The 15,310-nt window shown below is 48.9% G+C and overlaps 1 protein-coding gene across 2 annotated transcripts in view; it reads left to right on the forward strand.

Moving 5' to 3' along the window:
- tmem243b (transmembrane protein 243, mitochondrial b) overlaps positions 1–15,310 on the forward strand; it is an 86,874-nt gene that overhangs the window by 38,246 nt on the left and 33,318 nt on the right. Inside the window, exon 1 of one of the 2 annotated variants that reach the window (XM_086010835.1) lies at positions 11,145–12,020. The exons of the other annotated variant lie outside the window; for it this stretch is intronic. The gene's annotated coding sequence lies outside the window, so the exon portion shown is untranslated. Of the gene's footprint in view, positions 1–11,144; positions 12,021–15,310 lie in introns of those variants that run through there. 2 annotated transcript variants of the gene reach the window in all.

The following is a 15,310-nucleotide window of genomic DNA, read 5'->3' on the forward strand; positions in this document are numbered from 1 at the left end:
GCAGCGAGGACCCAGTGGGCGAGCACGTCAAATCAAAAGTTGAGCTCAAATGTATTCTTAATTATCTCTAAATAATTACCTGAATTGGGTTTCCCACCACTGCGTGTCGGGTCTGCTCAGTGCTGACAGACCCGACATCGGGGAAAGGCGCGTGGCGGTGGGTTCACAGCGGGGTCCTGATCCGCTGGGAAAAAAAACTTTCCCACCCGACCCGCCACCGATCGCGCCCGCTGACCCCCCCGGAAAATCTTGGCCATAAAATGGGTTGATCAGTAATCCTGGGAGTTGGTCTCTTCCACTGTTATTGTTACACATTTTTTTTTCCATTTGCCATTAGATTTTGTTGCATTTTGCTCTACGCATTAGTTCTTCTTATTGGATAGCCCATAACTATTGCCATTTAAATCATGCTACACAATGTGAATCTGGTGGATATTCCTTTGTGGGTTCCGGTCACACTGCACGATTTGGATGATGAAGACAAGTTCACAAGGGGCCCACAAAGGTGACACCTGGGGTGTTTTGGCTGCATCTGTCAATAAGCTGGGCCCCATGTTTATAGACCCCTCCATACATACATGAACATGCCAGAGGAGACCTGACTCTGCTACCTCCGCTTCACAAACAAGGTTATCACAGAGGCCATCTCCTGCAGGATGACCAATGGACAGCATCTAGAACAGTGACAGCTCTCCCTGTAGAAGTGAATGTTATCACAACATGAAGCGTTCTAGATCCTTCCAAGCCACTCAAGGGACATCTGCTAGGTCAATCAATCTGCAATGCACACACTTACTAAGTAAGTGACCAATGCTAGGTTTGCAACGTGCAGTGTCTTCATCAAAGGCGAAGAAGGACTCTACGTTAATCAATTACTTATTTTGCACATCCATTTTTAAACAGAAATAAGTTTCCTGTTTGAATTCATGTTCACTTTTCCTCAGAGACTCATCCTTCTGTGTTTCCATCAACTGAACAGATAGCCCGACGGAGAGAAAAAGGGATAGAAAATACCAGAAGCAAAGTAACTCAAGAAATCTTTACAAATCTCCTTGAACATTAAACTCTTGATAGAAGTGCCTTTACTCTCAAAGTTGGATTTAGCTTCATGTTGCAAAACAAAATAGAAATCGATGCAATTATAGCATTTTACAACTTGCATTAAGAGTAGTCAGGAAATCTAATCTGAGGCAGGCAGTGACTTTATAATGGGCAGGAGATGAGGGAAGGGAACACACAATAAATGGTAGGATACTGGGAAGTGTAGAGGAACAGAGGGACCTTGGAGTGCATGTTCACAGATCCCTGAAGGTAGCAGGACAGGTAGATAAGGTGGTTAAGAAGGCATATGGGATACTTGCCTTTATTAGCCGAGGCACAGAATATAAGAGCACGGAGGTTATGCTTAAACTGTATAAAACACTAGTTAGGCCACAGCTAGAGTACTGCGTGCAGTTCTGGTCACCACATTACAGGAAGGATGTGACTGCACTAGAGAGGGTGCAGAGGAGATTTACGAGGATGTTGCCAAGACTGGAGAATTTTAGCTATGAGGAAAGACTGGATAGGCTGGGGTTGTTTCCTTTGGAACAGAGGAGGCTGAGGGGAGACTTGATTGAGGTGTATAAAATTATGAGGGGCCTAGATAGAGTGGATAGGAAGGACCTATTTCCCTTAGCAGACGGGTCAATAACCAGGGGGCAGAGATTTAAAGTAATTGGTCGAAGGATTAGAGGGGAGTTGAGGAGAACTGTCTTCACCCAGAGGGTGGTGGGGGTCTGGAACTCACTGCCTGAAAGGGTGGTCGAGGCAGAAACCCTCATCACATTTAAAAAGTACTTGGATGTGCACTTGAAGCGCCGTAACCTACAGGGCTACAGACCCAGAGCTGGAAAGTGGGATTAGGGTGGATCGCTTTTTGTCGCCGGCGCGGACATGATGGGTTGAATGGCCTCCTTCTGTGCTGTAAATTTCTAGGATTCTATGATGACAGCCTTTTAACTGTATATAGTAATTCTGAAACAATCTATAATGTTGCTCTTCATTTTTTAAACACAGAAAATACTTTGGGAACATTTCTATTGTACTTGAATGAGATCACTTTGCAACTTTGCTAAGTCTCAGTGGCATGACTTTGTAGTGCAATTATTCATGTTTTGTGATACATACATCAGTGAGATTGGAGGTACGGAACAGAATGTGTGCTATGTCCGTGGATTAGGAATAGGATGTAACAAATTGCATGCACAATATATATTGGAGCTGTTTTTATGCAGTCAGGATTTGTGCCCTTTAGTCACCACAGACATGACAATGACAAAGTGACTTTACAACTGTGTGGAGTTCTGCTCGTCGGAAAACATTACTATCCTTGAAAGGGTAAAGACACAAAGAACAAAGATAATTCAGGGTTTCAAGAATTGACATAATGAGGAACATGTTAAGGAAGCTGTTCTTGTCCTCTTCGAAAAGAGATGTCAGTGGATCTAATTGGGGGGTTTCAAGATTACGACAGCAATTGTCAAAATTGATCCATGCAAATTGTTTACTATGATGACGGATACGATGAAATATTCAAATACTCGGGGAAGCAAGCTAAAAACGCGGAAGCTGGGCGTAAGAAGCAAAATCAGGTGGATTTTCTTGAGCTATGAACACTGTTTTTTTCCAGTTGAAAAGCTACAACGTCTCATAAATGGGATCGATCCTGGCCAACGGTGACAAACAAGAGCAAGAACTGAGGAGCATCAGAATTAGGAGCAGGAGTCGGCCCTACGGCCCCTCGAGCCTGCTCCGCCATTCAATGAGATCAAGGCTGATTTTCAATCTCAACTCCACTTTCCCGCCCGATCTCCATATCCCTGGATTTCCCTAGAGTCCAAAAATCTATCGATCTCGGCCTTGAATATACTCAACGACTGAGCATCCACAGCCCTCTGGGGTAGAGAATTCCAAAGATTCACAACCCTCTGAGTGAAGAAATTCCTCCTCATCTCAGTCCTAAATGGCTGACCCCTTATCCTGGGACTATGCCCCCTGGTTCTAGACACTCCAGCCAAGGGAAACAACCTCTCAGCATCGACCCTGTCAATCCCCCTCAGAATCTTGTATGTTTCAATGCGATCACCTCTCATTCTTCTAAACTCCAGAGAGTATCGGCCCAATCTACACAATCTCTCATCATAGGACAACCCTCTCATCCCAGGGAGCAATCTGGTAATTATACAATATTATAATTTAGATGGGGGGGGTTCCGTAATTACTAATCCATTTGAAAAGGGGCCCTTCAACCAATAAAGTTTGAGAAGCACTGTGCTATATAAAGCTCAATTGACGTGTATTGGTGTATTTTGCAACACTGTTCCCCATCACCGCCTGTATTGACTGGCCACATCAATCCCTCCCACTGACCACACAGCCACTTCATGATGATTGACCTCTTAATCTGAAGTTGCTTCATTCAAATTATCTGTTAACTCAAAACATACAAAAAATGGCTCCTGTGCTGATTTAGATAAATTACTTAAATTGGATTACCAAACAATTTGAATTTCTTTCGAGGAAAAACAATTACAGGAAACTCTCGATTTACCAGCACCTAAAATAACCGGAAATCTCTGTTAACCGGCAAAATTCAGGAGTAGGTTCAGGTAAGTTTTACTTCATATTAGTGGCCGTTCCTGGACCTGTGGCTGTGTAATCGGGGTTCCTGCACTTGTTGCTAACAGGGACGCTTGGTCTGTGGCCGGGGTTCCTGCAGCTGTTGCTAAGCAACAGGGAAGCCTGGATTTGTTGCTGTGTACGGAGCTCTCGTACCTTTTACTATACCTCTCTGCAATCCGGACTTTTTGATAAACCGGCACCACGCCGGTCCCGTCGGTGCCGGATAAAAAAGAGTTTCCTGTACTTTGAATTAACGAAAATAGATTACATTAGAAACAATCAAATAGAGATTTCAGTGCCTGGTGTCCTTTGTGCAATGTTGATGACATAAAAAAAACTGCAACAGAAGTCTCGGATCCTTTGCCAACAACTCCATAGGAGTGGAATTTTAACCCCCCCCCCCCCACTGGAAACCATGGGGGAGTCGGTTAAGATGGAGCAGGAGATTTACCCACTCCGTTCCCGCCCTGATCTAGCCGAGTCCAATTTTCAATTGCAGGCAGCAAGGGGCAGACGCCCGAAGCCGGGGGCGGGGGGGCTCCTCTTTAAATATGCAAATCAGGCTCCGATGACATCACTTCGGCCCGATCTGCTATTTTAACCCAAGGCCTGAGCGAGGGAGCAGTGGTGTCTTCCCTGCCAGGGGCAGCAGCCAGGGTCAGAAAGAGCCCAGGGAGGTACGTTTTGTAATTTAAAAAAATCTATAGCTTCCGTGTGAAGCGGGAGGAGCAGGACTGCCCCCTCCAGGCCCTACAACAAAACTTGGGAGCCCCCCCAGCCCTAGGCTTTCCCCCCCCCACAATCCCCCAACTGGGATTTCCCTGGCGGTCACTTAGCTTGTGCCAGGGACCGTTCCTGTAGGTCCCTGGTGGCGGCCTCTAGCCGCACAGTTTTAGTGGCCAGGCAGCAGCTGCCCGCCAACCTCCCGTCTCTTTTTTGTCGGGAAGCAGCATGCTACCGAGACCCAGCCGTTAAAACCAGCCCAGCTTATTAGGGACAAGCTGACCAAAAGCCTGGTCAAAGAGGGAGGTTTTAAGGAGCGTCTTAAAGGAGGAGCGAGAGGTGGAGAGGTTTAGGGAGGGAATTCCAGAGCTTAGGGCCTCGGCAGCTGAAGGCACGGCCGCCAATGGTGGAGCGATTAAAATCGGGGATGCTCAAAATATAATTGGCTTGAGTGTTCTTTGAGGGGAGGAGAGATAAGGATTAGGGCTGTTATCTTTATATAGTCCAAACAGGAAAGAGGCAGGACTTAAGATGATTGACAGCAAAACAATGAGAAAAATAAAAGCGCATGAGTTGCATGGATACTCCTCAATATTTGAATTATTTTTACAAGACCTTCCATATATAATTCCATCCTCCCAAGACATATCAGGGGAAAAATTCAGTTGTTAGCGCCTCCTGTTAGCGCCTTAATGGGGTGCAAGGCAACGAGCGCCCGGGCGCGGCGATGTTTGCGCCGCTCGCGAAATTAACCAGACATTTTGCGGCGGCGCTAAACACTACCGCCACGATCTCCTGCGCCGGCAGATCGTGACGTCAGTCGAGTGTGCAACGCCCCGGTAGCGCCCCGGACTGGATATTGAGTGGCGCCCCCTGCCTTACCCCCTGCCGCTAGCAATGACAGGTTGAGGGGAGCGTTTTGCTGTCAGGAAGGGACTGGGGGAGCGCTATTTAAAGGCGACCGCTTCCTGCCTTTTTTTGTCGGTGACATTTTTGCACCACGCATTCTGAGAGAGAGAGAGAGAGACTTCTGGAGAGATTCAACGCTGTGTGAAGGAGTTTTGGGTACTGAGCAGCACTTTGCAGGTTCATTTTGATTTGCCCTTCCTTGCTTCGCCAGCGCTCTGAGGTAGCGCCTCACTCCTCGGCCTTTGCGCCTTAAGACAGATGTGTAGCGCCTGATTTAGCGCTCCAATCACCTCCAGGGGCGATAAAAGCCAAGTTTGCCGTCGGAGGCGATAATTAGCGCCAGGCGTTAAACTTTGCGCACGGCCGATAATGGCGCCCCAAACGGGACGATACTGAATTTTTCCCCCATTAGTTACAATATTTGCATAAATTACACAACCCTTTCGACCAAATAAAATCTATGCCTCTACAGACACACACACAAGCCAGCACCTCGAACACATTGCTCAATATCACAAGGTTGTGTCAGAGGACTGAATTATGAGAAAAATAATGGAGAAACGTGGGCACTTCAGCCTTGAAAGAAGGGGACTGAGAGGAGATTTGACTAGAAGCATACAAGATAATAAATATCACAGCAAAGGTAAATCCAAAACACAACTTCAAGTTAAACTGTGACAGTAGCTTGAAAATGGCGAAATGCAAATTAAAGATCACTGTCAGTAAGTTCTTTATGCAAAGCATGATCAAGATGCAGAATAAGCTTCCAGCTAGACTGGAATTTTAAAAAATGAATGGGTGTCTGAGGCAGGAATGACTTTATAATGGGCAGGAGATGAGGGAATCTGAGGGGCTGACCAGGCAGGTTGATGCTGTGATTAGATAAACGAGAGTTTCCAGAGACTTGAGCACAAAAGTCTAGGCTGACAATCCCAGGGCAGTGCTGAGGGAGCGCTGCACTGTCGGAGGGGCAGTACTGAGGGAGTGCTGCACTGTCGGAGGTGCCGTCTTTCGGATGAGACGTTAAACTGAGGCCCCGTCTGCTCTCTCAGGTGGACGTAAAAGATCCCATGGCCACGATTTCGAAGAAGAGCAGGGGAGTTATCCCCAGTGTCCTGGTTACAATATTTATCCAACATAACATAAGAACATAAGAAATAGGAGCAGGAGTAGGCCAATCGGCCCCTCGAGCCTGCTCCGCCATTCAATAAGATCATGGCTGATCTGATCCTAACCGCCAATCCACTATCACAGAACCATCTCCTGAATCTAACAGAATTAGACACACGAAATAGGAGCAGGATCAGGCTACACGGCCCCTGGGCCCGCTCCGCTACCCACAGGGCCATGACCGATCCGAACCTAGACTCATGTCCAAATTCCTGCCCGCTCCCCGTAACCCTTAATTCCCTTTACTTCTAGGAAACTGTCTATTTCTGTTTTAAATTTATGTAATGATGTAGCTTCTACAGCTTTTTGGGGCAGCATATTCCATGGACCTACCACCCTCTGAGTGAAGTAGTTCCTCCTCATCTCAGTTTTGAAAGAGCAGCCCCTTATTCTAAGACTATGCCCCCTAGTTCTAGTTTCACCCATCATCGGGAACATCTTCCTCGCATCCACCCGATCCGACCCCTTCACAATCTTATATGTTTCAATAAGATCGCCTCTCATTCTTCTGAACTCCAATGAGTAGAGTCCCAATCTACTCAACCTCTCCTCATATATCCATCCCCTCATCCCCGGGATTAACCGAGTGAACCTTCTGGTCATTCTCACATTGCTGTTTGTGGGAGCTTGCTGTGCACAAATTGGCTGCCGCGTTTTCTACATTACAACAGTGACCACAGTTCAAAAAGTACTTCATTGGCTGTAAAGCGATTTGGGACGTCTCTCTCACTAACATCTGTCTGAGGCTGAACCACACTGTTCGCAACCTTGGTGTCATATTTGACCCTGAAATGAGCTTCCGACCACATTGCCGCAGCATAACTAAGACCGCCTATTTCCACCTCCGTAACATCGCCCGTCTCCGCCCCTGCCTCAGCTCATCCGCTGCTGAAACCCTCATCCATGCCTTTGTTACCTCTAGACTTGACTATTCCAACACACTCCTGGCTGGCCTCCCACATTCCACCCTACGTAAACTTGAGGTCATCCAAAACTCTGCTGCCCGTGTCCTAACTCGCACCAAGTTCCGTTCACCCATCACCCCTGTGCTCGCTGACCTACATTGACTCCCGGTTAAGCAACGCCTCGATTTCAAAATTCTCATCCTTGTTTTCAAATCCCTCCATGGCCTCCTCACCCCTCCCTATCTCTGTAATCTCCTCCAGCCCCACAACCCCCCGAGATATCTGCGCTCCTCTAATTCTGCCCTCTTGAGCATCCCTGAATATAATCGCTCAACCTTTGGCAGCCGTGCCTCCTGTTGCCAAGGCTCTGAGCTCTGGAATTCCCTCCATAAACCTCTCTCGACTCTCTCGCCTCTTTTAAGATGCTCCTTAAAACCTACCTCTTTGACCAAGCTTTTGGCCACCTGCCCTAATATCTCCTGATGTGGCTTGGTGTTACATTTTTTGTGTTATAATACGCCTTGGGACGTTTTACTACGTTAAAGGCGCAATATAAATACAAGTTGTTGTTGTTGTTGTGATGGAGAACGGCGCTGTAGAAATGCAAGTCTTTTCTTCAGACAAAGAGTGAGTGATCAGAATGCAGAGCTTCCAGACTGGAAGGAAAGGCACTAGCGATAATGGGGAGAGTAACATAGAAACATAGAAGATAGGAGCAGGAGTCGGCCATTCGGCCCCTCGAGCCTGCTCCGCCATTCAATGAGATCATGGCTGATCATCCAAATTCAGTACCCTGTCCCTGCTTTCTCCCCATATCCCTTGATCCCTTTAGCCTTAAGAAAAATATCCAACTCCTTCTTGAATATATTTAATGAATTGGCCTCAACTGTCTTCTGTGGTAGAGAATTCCACAGGTTCACCACTCTCTGGGTGAAGAAATTCCTCCTCATCTCTGTCCTAAATGGTTTACCCCTTATCCTTAGACTGTGACCCCTGGTTCTGGACTCCCCGACCATCGGGAACATTCTTCCTGCATCTAGTTTGTCTAGTCCTGTCAGAATTTTATAAGTTTCAATGAGATCCCCTCTCATTCTTCTAAACTCCAACGAGTACACGCCCATTCGACCCAATCTCTCCTCATACGTCATTCCTGCCATCCCAGGTATCAGTCTGGTGAATCTTCGCTGCACTCCCTCCATGGCAAGAACATCCTTCCTCAGATATGGCGACCAAAAGTGCACACAATACTCAAGATGTGGTCTCACCAAGGCCCTGTACAACTGCAGCAAGACATCCTTGCTCCTGTACTCGAATCCTCTCGCTATGAAGGCCAACATACCATTTGCCTTCTTAACCGCCTGCTGCACCTGCATGCTTACCTTCAGCGACTGGTGCACAAGGACACCCAGGTCTCGTTGCACTTCCCCTTCTCCCAATCTATTGCCATTCAGATAATAATCTGCCTTCCTGTTTTTGCCACCAAAGTGGACAACCTCACATTTATCCACATTATATTGCATCTGCCATTCTTCTGCCCAATCACCCAACCTGTCCAAATCGTCCTGGAGTTTCTCGGCATCCTCCTCACAGCACACACGCCCACCCTGGGGAGAGTGTGGGTGTGTGCAGGGGGAGAGTCTGGGGGTGTGCAGGGGGAGAGTCTGGGGGTGTGTGCAGGGGGAGAGTCTGGGGGTGTGTACAGGGGGAGAGTCTGGGGGTGTGTGCAGGGGGAGAGTCTGGGGGTGTGTGCAGGGGGAGAGTCTGGGGGTGTGTGCAGGGGGAGAGTCTGGGGGTGTGTGCAGGGGGAGAGTCTGGGGGTGTGCAGGGGGAGAGTCTGGGGGTGTGCAGGGGCAGAGTCTGGGGGTGTGCAGGGGCAGAGTTTGGAGGTGTGTGCAGGGGGAGAGTCTGGGGTTGTGCAGGGGGAGAGTCTGGGGGTGTGCAGGGGGAGAGTCTGGGGGTGTGCAGGGGGAGAGTCTGGGTGTGTGTGCAGGGGGAGAGTCTGGGTGTGTGTGCAGGGGGAGAGTCTGGGGGTGTGCAGGGGGAGAGTCTGGGGGTGTGCAGGGGGAGAGTCTGGGGGTGTGTGCAGGGGGAGAGTCTGGGGGTGTGTGCAGGGGGAGAGTCTGGGGGTGTGCAGGGGGAGAGTCTGGAGGTGTGGGCAGGGGGAGAGTCTGGGGGTGTGCAGGGGGAGAGTCTGGGGGTGTGCAGGGGGAGAGTCTGGGTGTGTGTGCAGGGGGAGAGTCTGGGGGTGTGCAGGGGGAGAGTCTGGGGGTGTGCAGGGGGAGAGTCTGCGGGGGGGGGTGCAGGGGGAGAGTCTGAGGGGGTGTGCAGGGGGAGAGTCTGGGGGGGTGCAGGGGGAGAGTCTGGGGGTGTGCAGGGAGAGAGTCTGGGGGTGTGCAGGGAGAGAGTCTGGGGGGTGTGCAGGGGGACAGTCTGGGGGTGTGAGCAGGGGGACAGTCTGGGGGTGTGAGCAGGGGGACAGTCTGGGGGGTGCAGGGGGACAGTCTGGGTGTGTGTGCAGGGGGACAGTCTGGGTGTGTGTGCAGGGGGACAGTCTGGGTGTGTGTGCAGGGGGACAGTCTGGGTGTGTGTGCAGGGGGAGAGTCTGGGTGTGTGTGCAGGGGGAGAGTCTGGGGGGGTGCAGGGGGAGAGTCTGGGGGGTGCAGGGGGAGAGTCTGGGGGGGTGCAGGGGGAGAGTCTGGGGGTGTGTGCAGGGGGAGAGTCTGGGGGGGGTGCAGGGGGAGAGTCTGGGGCGGGTGCAGGAGGAGAGTCTGGGGGGGGTGGAGGGGGAGAGTCTGGGGGGGGGTGGAGGGGGAGAGTCTGGGGGTGTGTGCAGGGGGAGAGTCTGGGGGGGTGCAGGGGGAGAGTCTGGGGGGGTGCAGGAGGAGAGTCTGGGGGTGTGCAGGGGGAGAGTCTGCTAAGCAAAAGGAAAAATATCTGACATATTGGGCAGAAACAACAAAAACCCAAAGCAAACTCAATTGCTACTTGGCCCTAAACAGACAATACAACATAGCTGATTACCTGACCATGGTAAAGGATAACAAACTGAGAAGAACCTTGACAAGGTACAGACTTAGCGAACATAGCCTAGCGATCGAAAAAGGCAGACACAGGCAGACCAGGCTGCCAAGAGAAGACAGGATATGCTCTCACTGCAGTCAGGGAGTAGTGGAGACAGAGATACACTTCCTCACAGCCTGTGGAAAATATCAGGGCATCAGGGAGAATTTCTACCAAAAATTCTCACAAATATGCCCTGAATTCAGAAATCTGAATGACAACCAAAAACTCCCATTCCTACTGGGGGAGGAGAGAAGCTGTGTAACACTGGCGGCACACTATGTTACAGCTTGCCATGAACAGAGGGACAACCAGTAAACTAAGAAAAGAGTATATATAAACAATGCGAATGTATATTTATACACTCAGGGATATACCTGTTTATACACTGTATGAATAGAACTGCGTTTATGTGTTCAACCATAAATGTATTTTGATGCTTTGGCAACATAAGATGTACCTTACCATGCCAATAAAGCGATTTGAATTTGAATTTGAATTTGTGTGCAGGGGGAGAGTCTGGGGGTGTGGGGGGGGGACAGTCTGGGGGGTTCGATGGGCTGAATGGCCTTTCTCAGACAGACGCCCTTTAAGCCCCGCCCCTTTAAGAGCTGCCGCGCGGGGCGGGGCTTGTCCGACCGGCGGAGAGAGAGAGAGAGAGAGAGAGAGAGGGGGTGAGTTTGAGTGTGTGAGGGAGAGAGAGGGGGGTGCTGGGAAGACCGGGGCTGCGGGCCTTCTCTCGGTGTCTCTCCCGCGAGGCCCCGGTCACTGAACCAGGGCCCCGAGATCGCAGCCCAGCCCAGCCCGGGGATCGAGGCCGCGGCTGGGGGGTGAGAGCGGCGCTGGGCTCGGGCCCGAGGATGAGGACTGGGCCCGGGGGCGCCGCCGGAGCGGGTGTGACCGGTCGGCCCGGACACCCTGACTGAAATTACAGCCGCTGCCCCGGGCTTCCCACAGTCAGGAACGGGGCATCAAACCTGCTCCCTGCTGGTCTCTGGTCACCCTGCTGGTGTTTCTGCTGGATCTGGTCATTCTGCTGGTCACTGCTGGTGTTTCTGCTGGATCTGGTCACTGTTTTGGTCACTCTGCTGGTCTTTCCTCTGGTCGCACCGGTGTCTGTGGTGGTCACGCTGGTCTCTGCTGGTCGCTGTTAACAATAAAAGAAAAAGGATTTGGGTTTGGCTATTGGCCATTTGGTGGAAATTTCCAATCAATATAAAACTGTTGGCTGGTTGACCAGAAACTTAACTGGACCAGCCACATAAATACTGTGGCTACAAGAGCGGGTCAGAGGCTGGGTATTCTGCAGCAAGTGTCTCACCTCCTGACTCCCAAAGCCTTTCCACCATCTACAAGGCGCCAAGGCTTCTTTGGCAGCACCTCCCAAACCCGCGACCTCTACCACCTAGAAGGACAAGGGCAGCAGGCGCACGGGAACACCACCACCTCCAGGTTCCCCTCCAAATCACACACCATCCTGACTTGGAAATATATCGGCCGTTCCTTGTCGCTGGGTCAAAATCCTGGAACTCCCTCCCTAACAGCGCTGTGGGAGCACCTTCACCACACGGGCTGCAGCGGTTCAAGAAGGTGGCTCACCACCACCTTTCTCAAGGGCATTTAGGGATGGGCAATAAATGCTGGCCTCGCCAGCGACGCCCACACCCTGTGAATAAAAAAAATTGAGCCTCTTCCTTTCCCCTCTGGTTCAGCCACTGGTGCTGGTTTCTGCTGATCACTAGTCTGATCAGTGATGGGTTTATTGAGCCTGTAGTGTCCCCTCCCCTGGTTCGGTGGGTGCCTTAGTTTCTTTGCAGCTCTGGTTTATTATCGTAATAATGTCATATTGAAGCCGTGAGCTTCGTCCTGTAAGCCTTGGGTTGGACGGCTGTGCAGATTTTTTTCTGGTAGTTCACAATTTGGTACAGTGAGAAACATGATAGAGTGTGCGTGTGTGTTAGATCCCTTCCTTTCGGTTCACTCGGCTGTGTTGGTTTGTGTGGCTGTTCCAGTGATGTAATATTGGGCCTGTTGTTTGCACTAGTGTCAGTGAATTGAGGGGTATTGTGGGAATGCACAGTTGTTGCTTTGCGCACTAACGCACACCTAACGTAATGGGGCCTGGCAGCAGAGTTTAAAGTGGGATACTATTGGGCTGTGTGGCATTCCGTTAGGTTTTGTAAACTTTATCCCCCTTTTGGATCCGAACAGATCCGTAGTATTGGCATCGTCCCTGGTAGTCTGCTGACTGTTTGCATATATTGTGCTTTCCTTGGAGCTGCCTGTCTGGGAGTGGACCTGGAGTACAATCCTACCACTGGCTGAGGCAAAAGTTAGGGAAAAAAATTTGCAGTTTGCCTGTACATTGATCTCATCCTGTTCAAAAAGAAAGACTTGCATTTCTATAGCGCCTTTCATGACCACTGGACATCCAAAGCGCTTTCCAACCAATGAAGTACCTTTTGAAGTGTAGTCACTGTTGTAATGTAGGAAACGTGGCAGCCAGTTTGCGCACAGCAAGCTCCCACAAACAGCAGTGATAATGACCAGATAATCTGTATTTAGATGTTGATTGAAGGGTAAATATTGGCCCCAGGACACCAGGGAGAACTCCCCCTGCTCCTCTTCAAAATAGTGGCCATGGGATCTTTTGTGTCCACCTGAGAGAGCAGACAGGGCCTCGGTTTAACGTCTCATCTGAAAGAGGAAGTGTTCGAGACACGTTTAAATTCAGCCGTTAGTAAGCCGTTAAGCAAACAACATCACTTTGTTTGCAACAAGAATTAACGATAAATTGAAGAGCCGAACTGACTCTGTGGTGAGGCACTTTGAAATGCTGATTCACTCATCGCTACAGTTTTAGTGTAAATACCACCGTAAGTGATTGCATTCCTGCCAGTGATTGCAAAGTTAGATTGAAGGAGGAATGGCAGGTGCAGGCAAACTGAGCAGTGGGGTGGAGAGGAAAGCACTTTGCCGTATTTATTCGATCTCATTGTAGACTTTATGAAAAAGATGATGAAATTGGAAAAGTAACAGAAATCAAGTTGGAAAAGCCAGTGAAGAGTAAAGGAACAAATATTCACAATCCCCCCAAAAAACTTTCTAATTTGGTGCCACATTGATCTTTTAGCTACTTTATAGAATTATTTTATCTGCTCAATTGTTAAAAGCTGTGTTATTAATGTAAGTAGAAAGTGCATAAATATCCCAGGCGGTTAGATGAGAAGCAATCTGTCATCCTGTACTGCAGACTAAATTTACTTTGGATATGTATGATTTGCTGTTGTATCCAGTTTGCGTAGTACCTTGACCCAAGAGTACATGCACTGTCAGATTTCCACCTGGCACATTTTGTGTTGCATAATACGTGGGAGGAAATAAAGCGTCAGAAGCATTGAATGAGTTGACTGATAGGTTGTGGTTTGAGCCACTGACTCCTATTTGATTTAAAATGTGCAACAGAGTAGAGTTAATATGTTTTTCATTGTTTAATTATTTCATGGGGTCTCAAATCATCTAATCTTGCAGCACGGAAGGAGGCCGTTCAGCCCTTTGCGCCAGCTCTCTGAAGGAGCTATCCATTTTGTTGCCCTGTCCCCACTGTGGCCCCAGTCACCGTGCAAATTCAAGTTAGAAGCTGCTGTGTAAATGGGCGACCAGATTTCAGCCAACAGGATGGGGAAACCACAGCCCTCAGACGTGCATCTTAACCATGAAATAGTGGTTCCATTGCTTCTAGCTTCTATTTGCATCGCCTATCTTCAGATACCAGAGGAAGCAAGATGTAGAAGTTAGTAAGAAAAGCCCAGACAACTCATAAAAAGAGGAAGTTACATTAAAGTTGTTTCTTTTCTCTTGTGCCTTTCCTCTGTTTGTGGGCTTGCTGTGTAAAACACAGAGGAGATGGAAAGTCACACATCGTTCGCGTGTATTCGGATAGTGATTATATCAGAGCATTGTTGTTAGCAGTTAGTGTCACAGATCTTAAAAGCTGTGCGTGGGATATATTCTTTACCTTAATTATGTTCTGCTTGTTTTTCCAAAGATCTACGTTGAATGTAGATCTGGTTTCTCATTATAATCTCTAATTATAAACTATATTTATAAATGACACAGAGCCCTGCTCCTAGTTATATAACTCATTTTACGGCCATGAAGTAATTGTACCGATTTGGCCTACTTTTTACTTCCTAAGTAATGTTTTCCATTGGCCGATGTCTGTGGTCAGTCACAGTGGAAGGGGCTTCTCAGGGCTCGAGCTGATGACTGAGGTGTCTGGTACTCGTCCTACAAATTTGTAGGACATCAAGGTCTCTAGAGAGCATTTGGGGTTGAGACCAAAGGACTGTAGTAAGGACCCATCTGCACGGAGCTTCGAAAATCCAGCAAAGTGTGCAGAGCGATAGAAGACCTTTTGTTAGTCAGTTTCTGTTGGCCTGGTCAACATTGCTCTCTCAACCAATGTCACCAAAAACAGATCGGGTGGCCATTCATTTCATTGGTGGGTCTGAGATCTTGCTGTGCGCAAATTGGCTGCCATGTTTGCCACATAACAGTCATTGTACTTTAGTTTAATGCGTTTATGTGAAGCCCTTCGAGATGTTTGAGTGATGTAATGAGATGCTATACAAATGCAAGGCTTTCTTCTTCCTCGATTGGGTTACAGAAAGGCAAGGAGTTGCTGCTGAAGCTCTACATTTCCAGCTTGATGGAACCACTGTTTGACGGTTTATGGTTTATGTCAGTTGTACTGTTCTCCGCTGCTCTGGAGGCGTTGCTTGTGCCTACTCTGTGCTGAGTGAAGGCTTCAACCAGTACTCAACCGTTGTCGAATGACCAGCTGATGAACCATCTTCCTTGCGGCGGGGTGGGGAGGG

This window comes from Somniosus microcephalus, chromosome 17 (genome assembly GCF_052327205.1).
Source record: "Somniosus microcephalus isolate GS21.2 chromosome 17, FLI_Smic_1.0, whole genome shotgun sequence".
Lineage (NCBI taxonomy): Eukaryota > Metazoa > Chordata > Chondrichthyes > Squaliformes > Somniosidae > Somniosus > Somniosus microcephalus.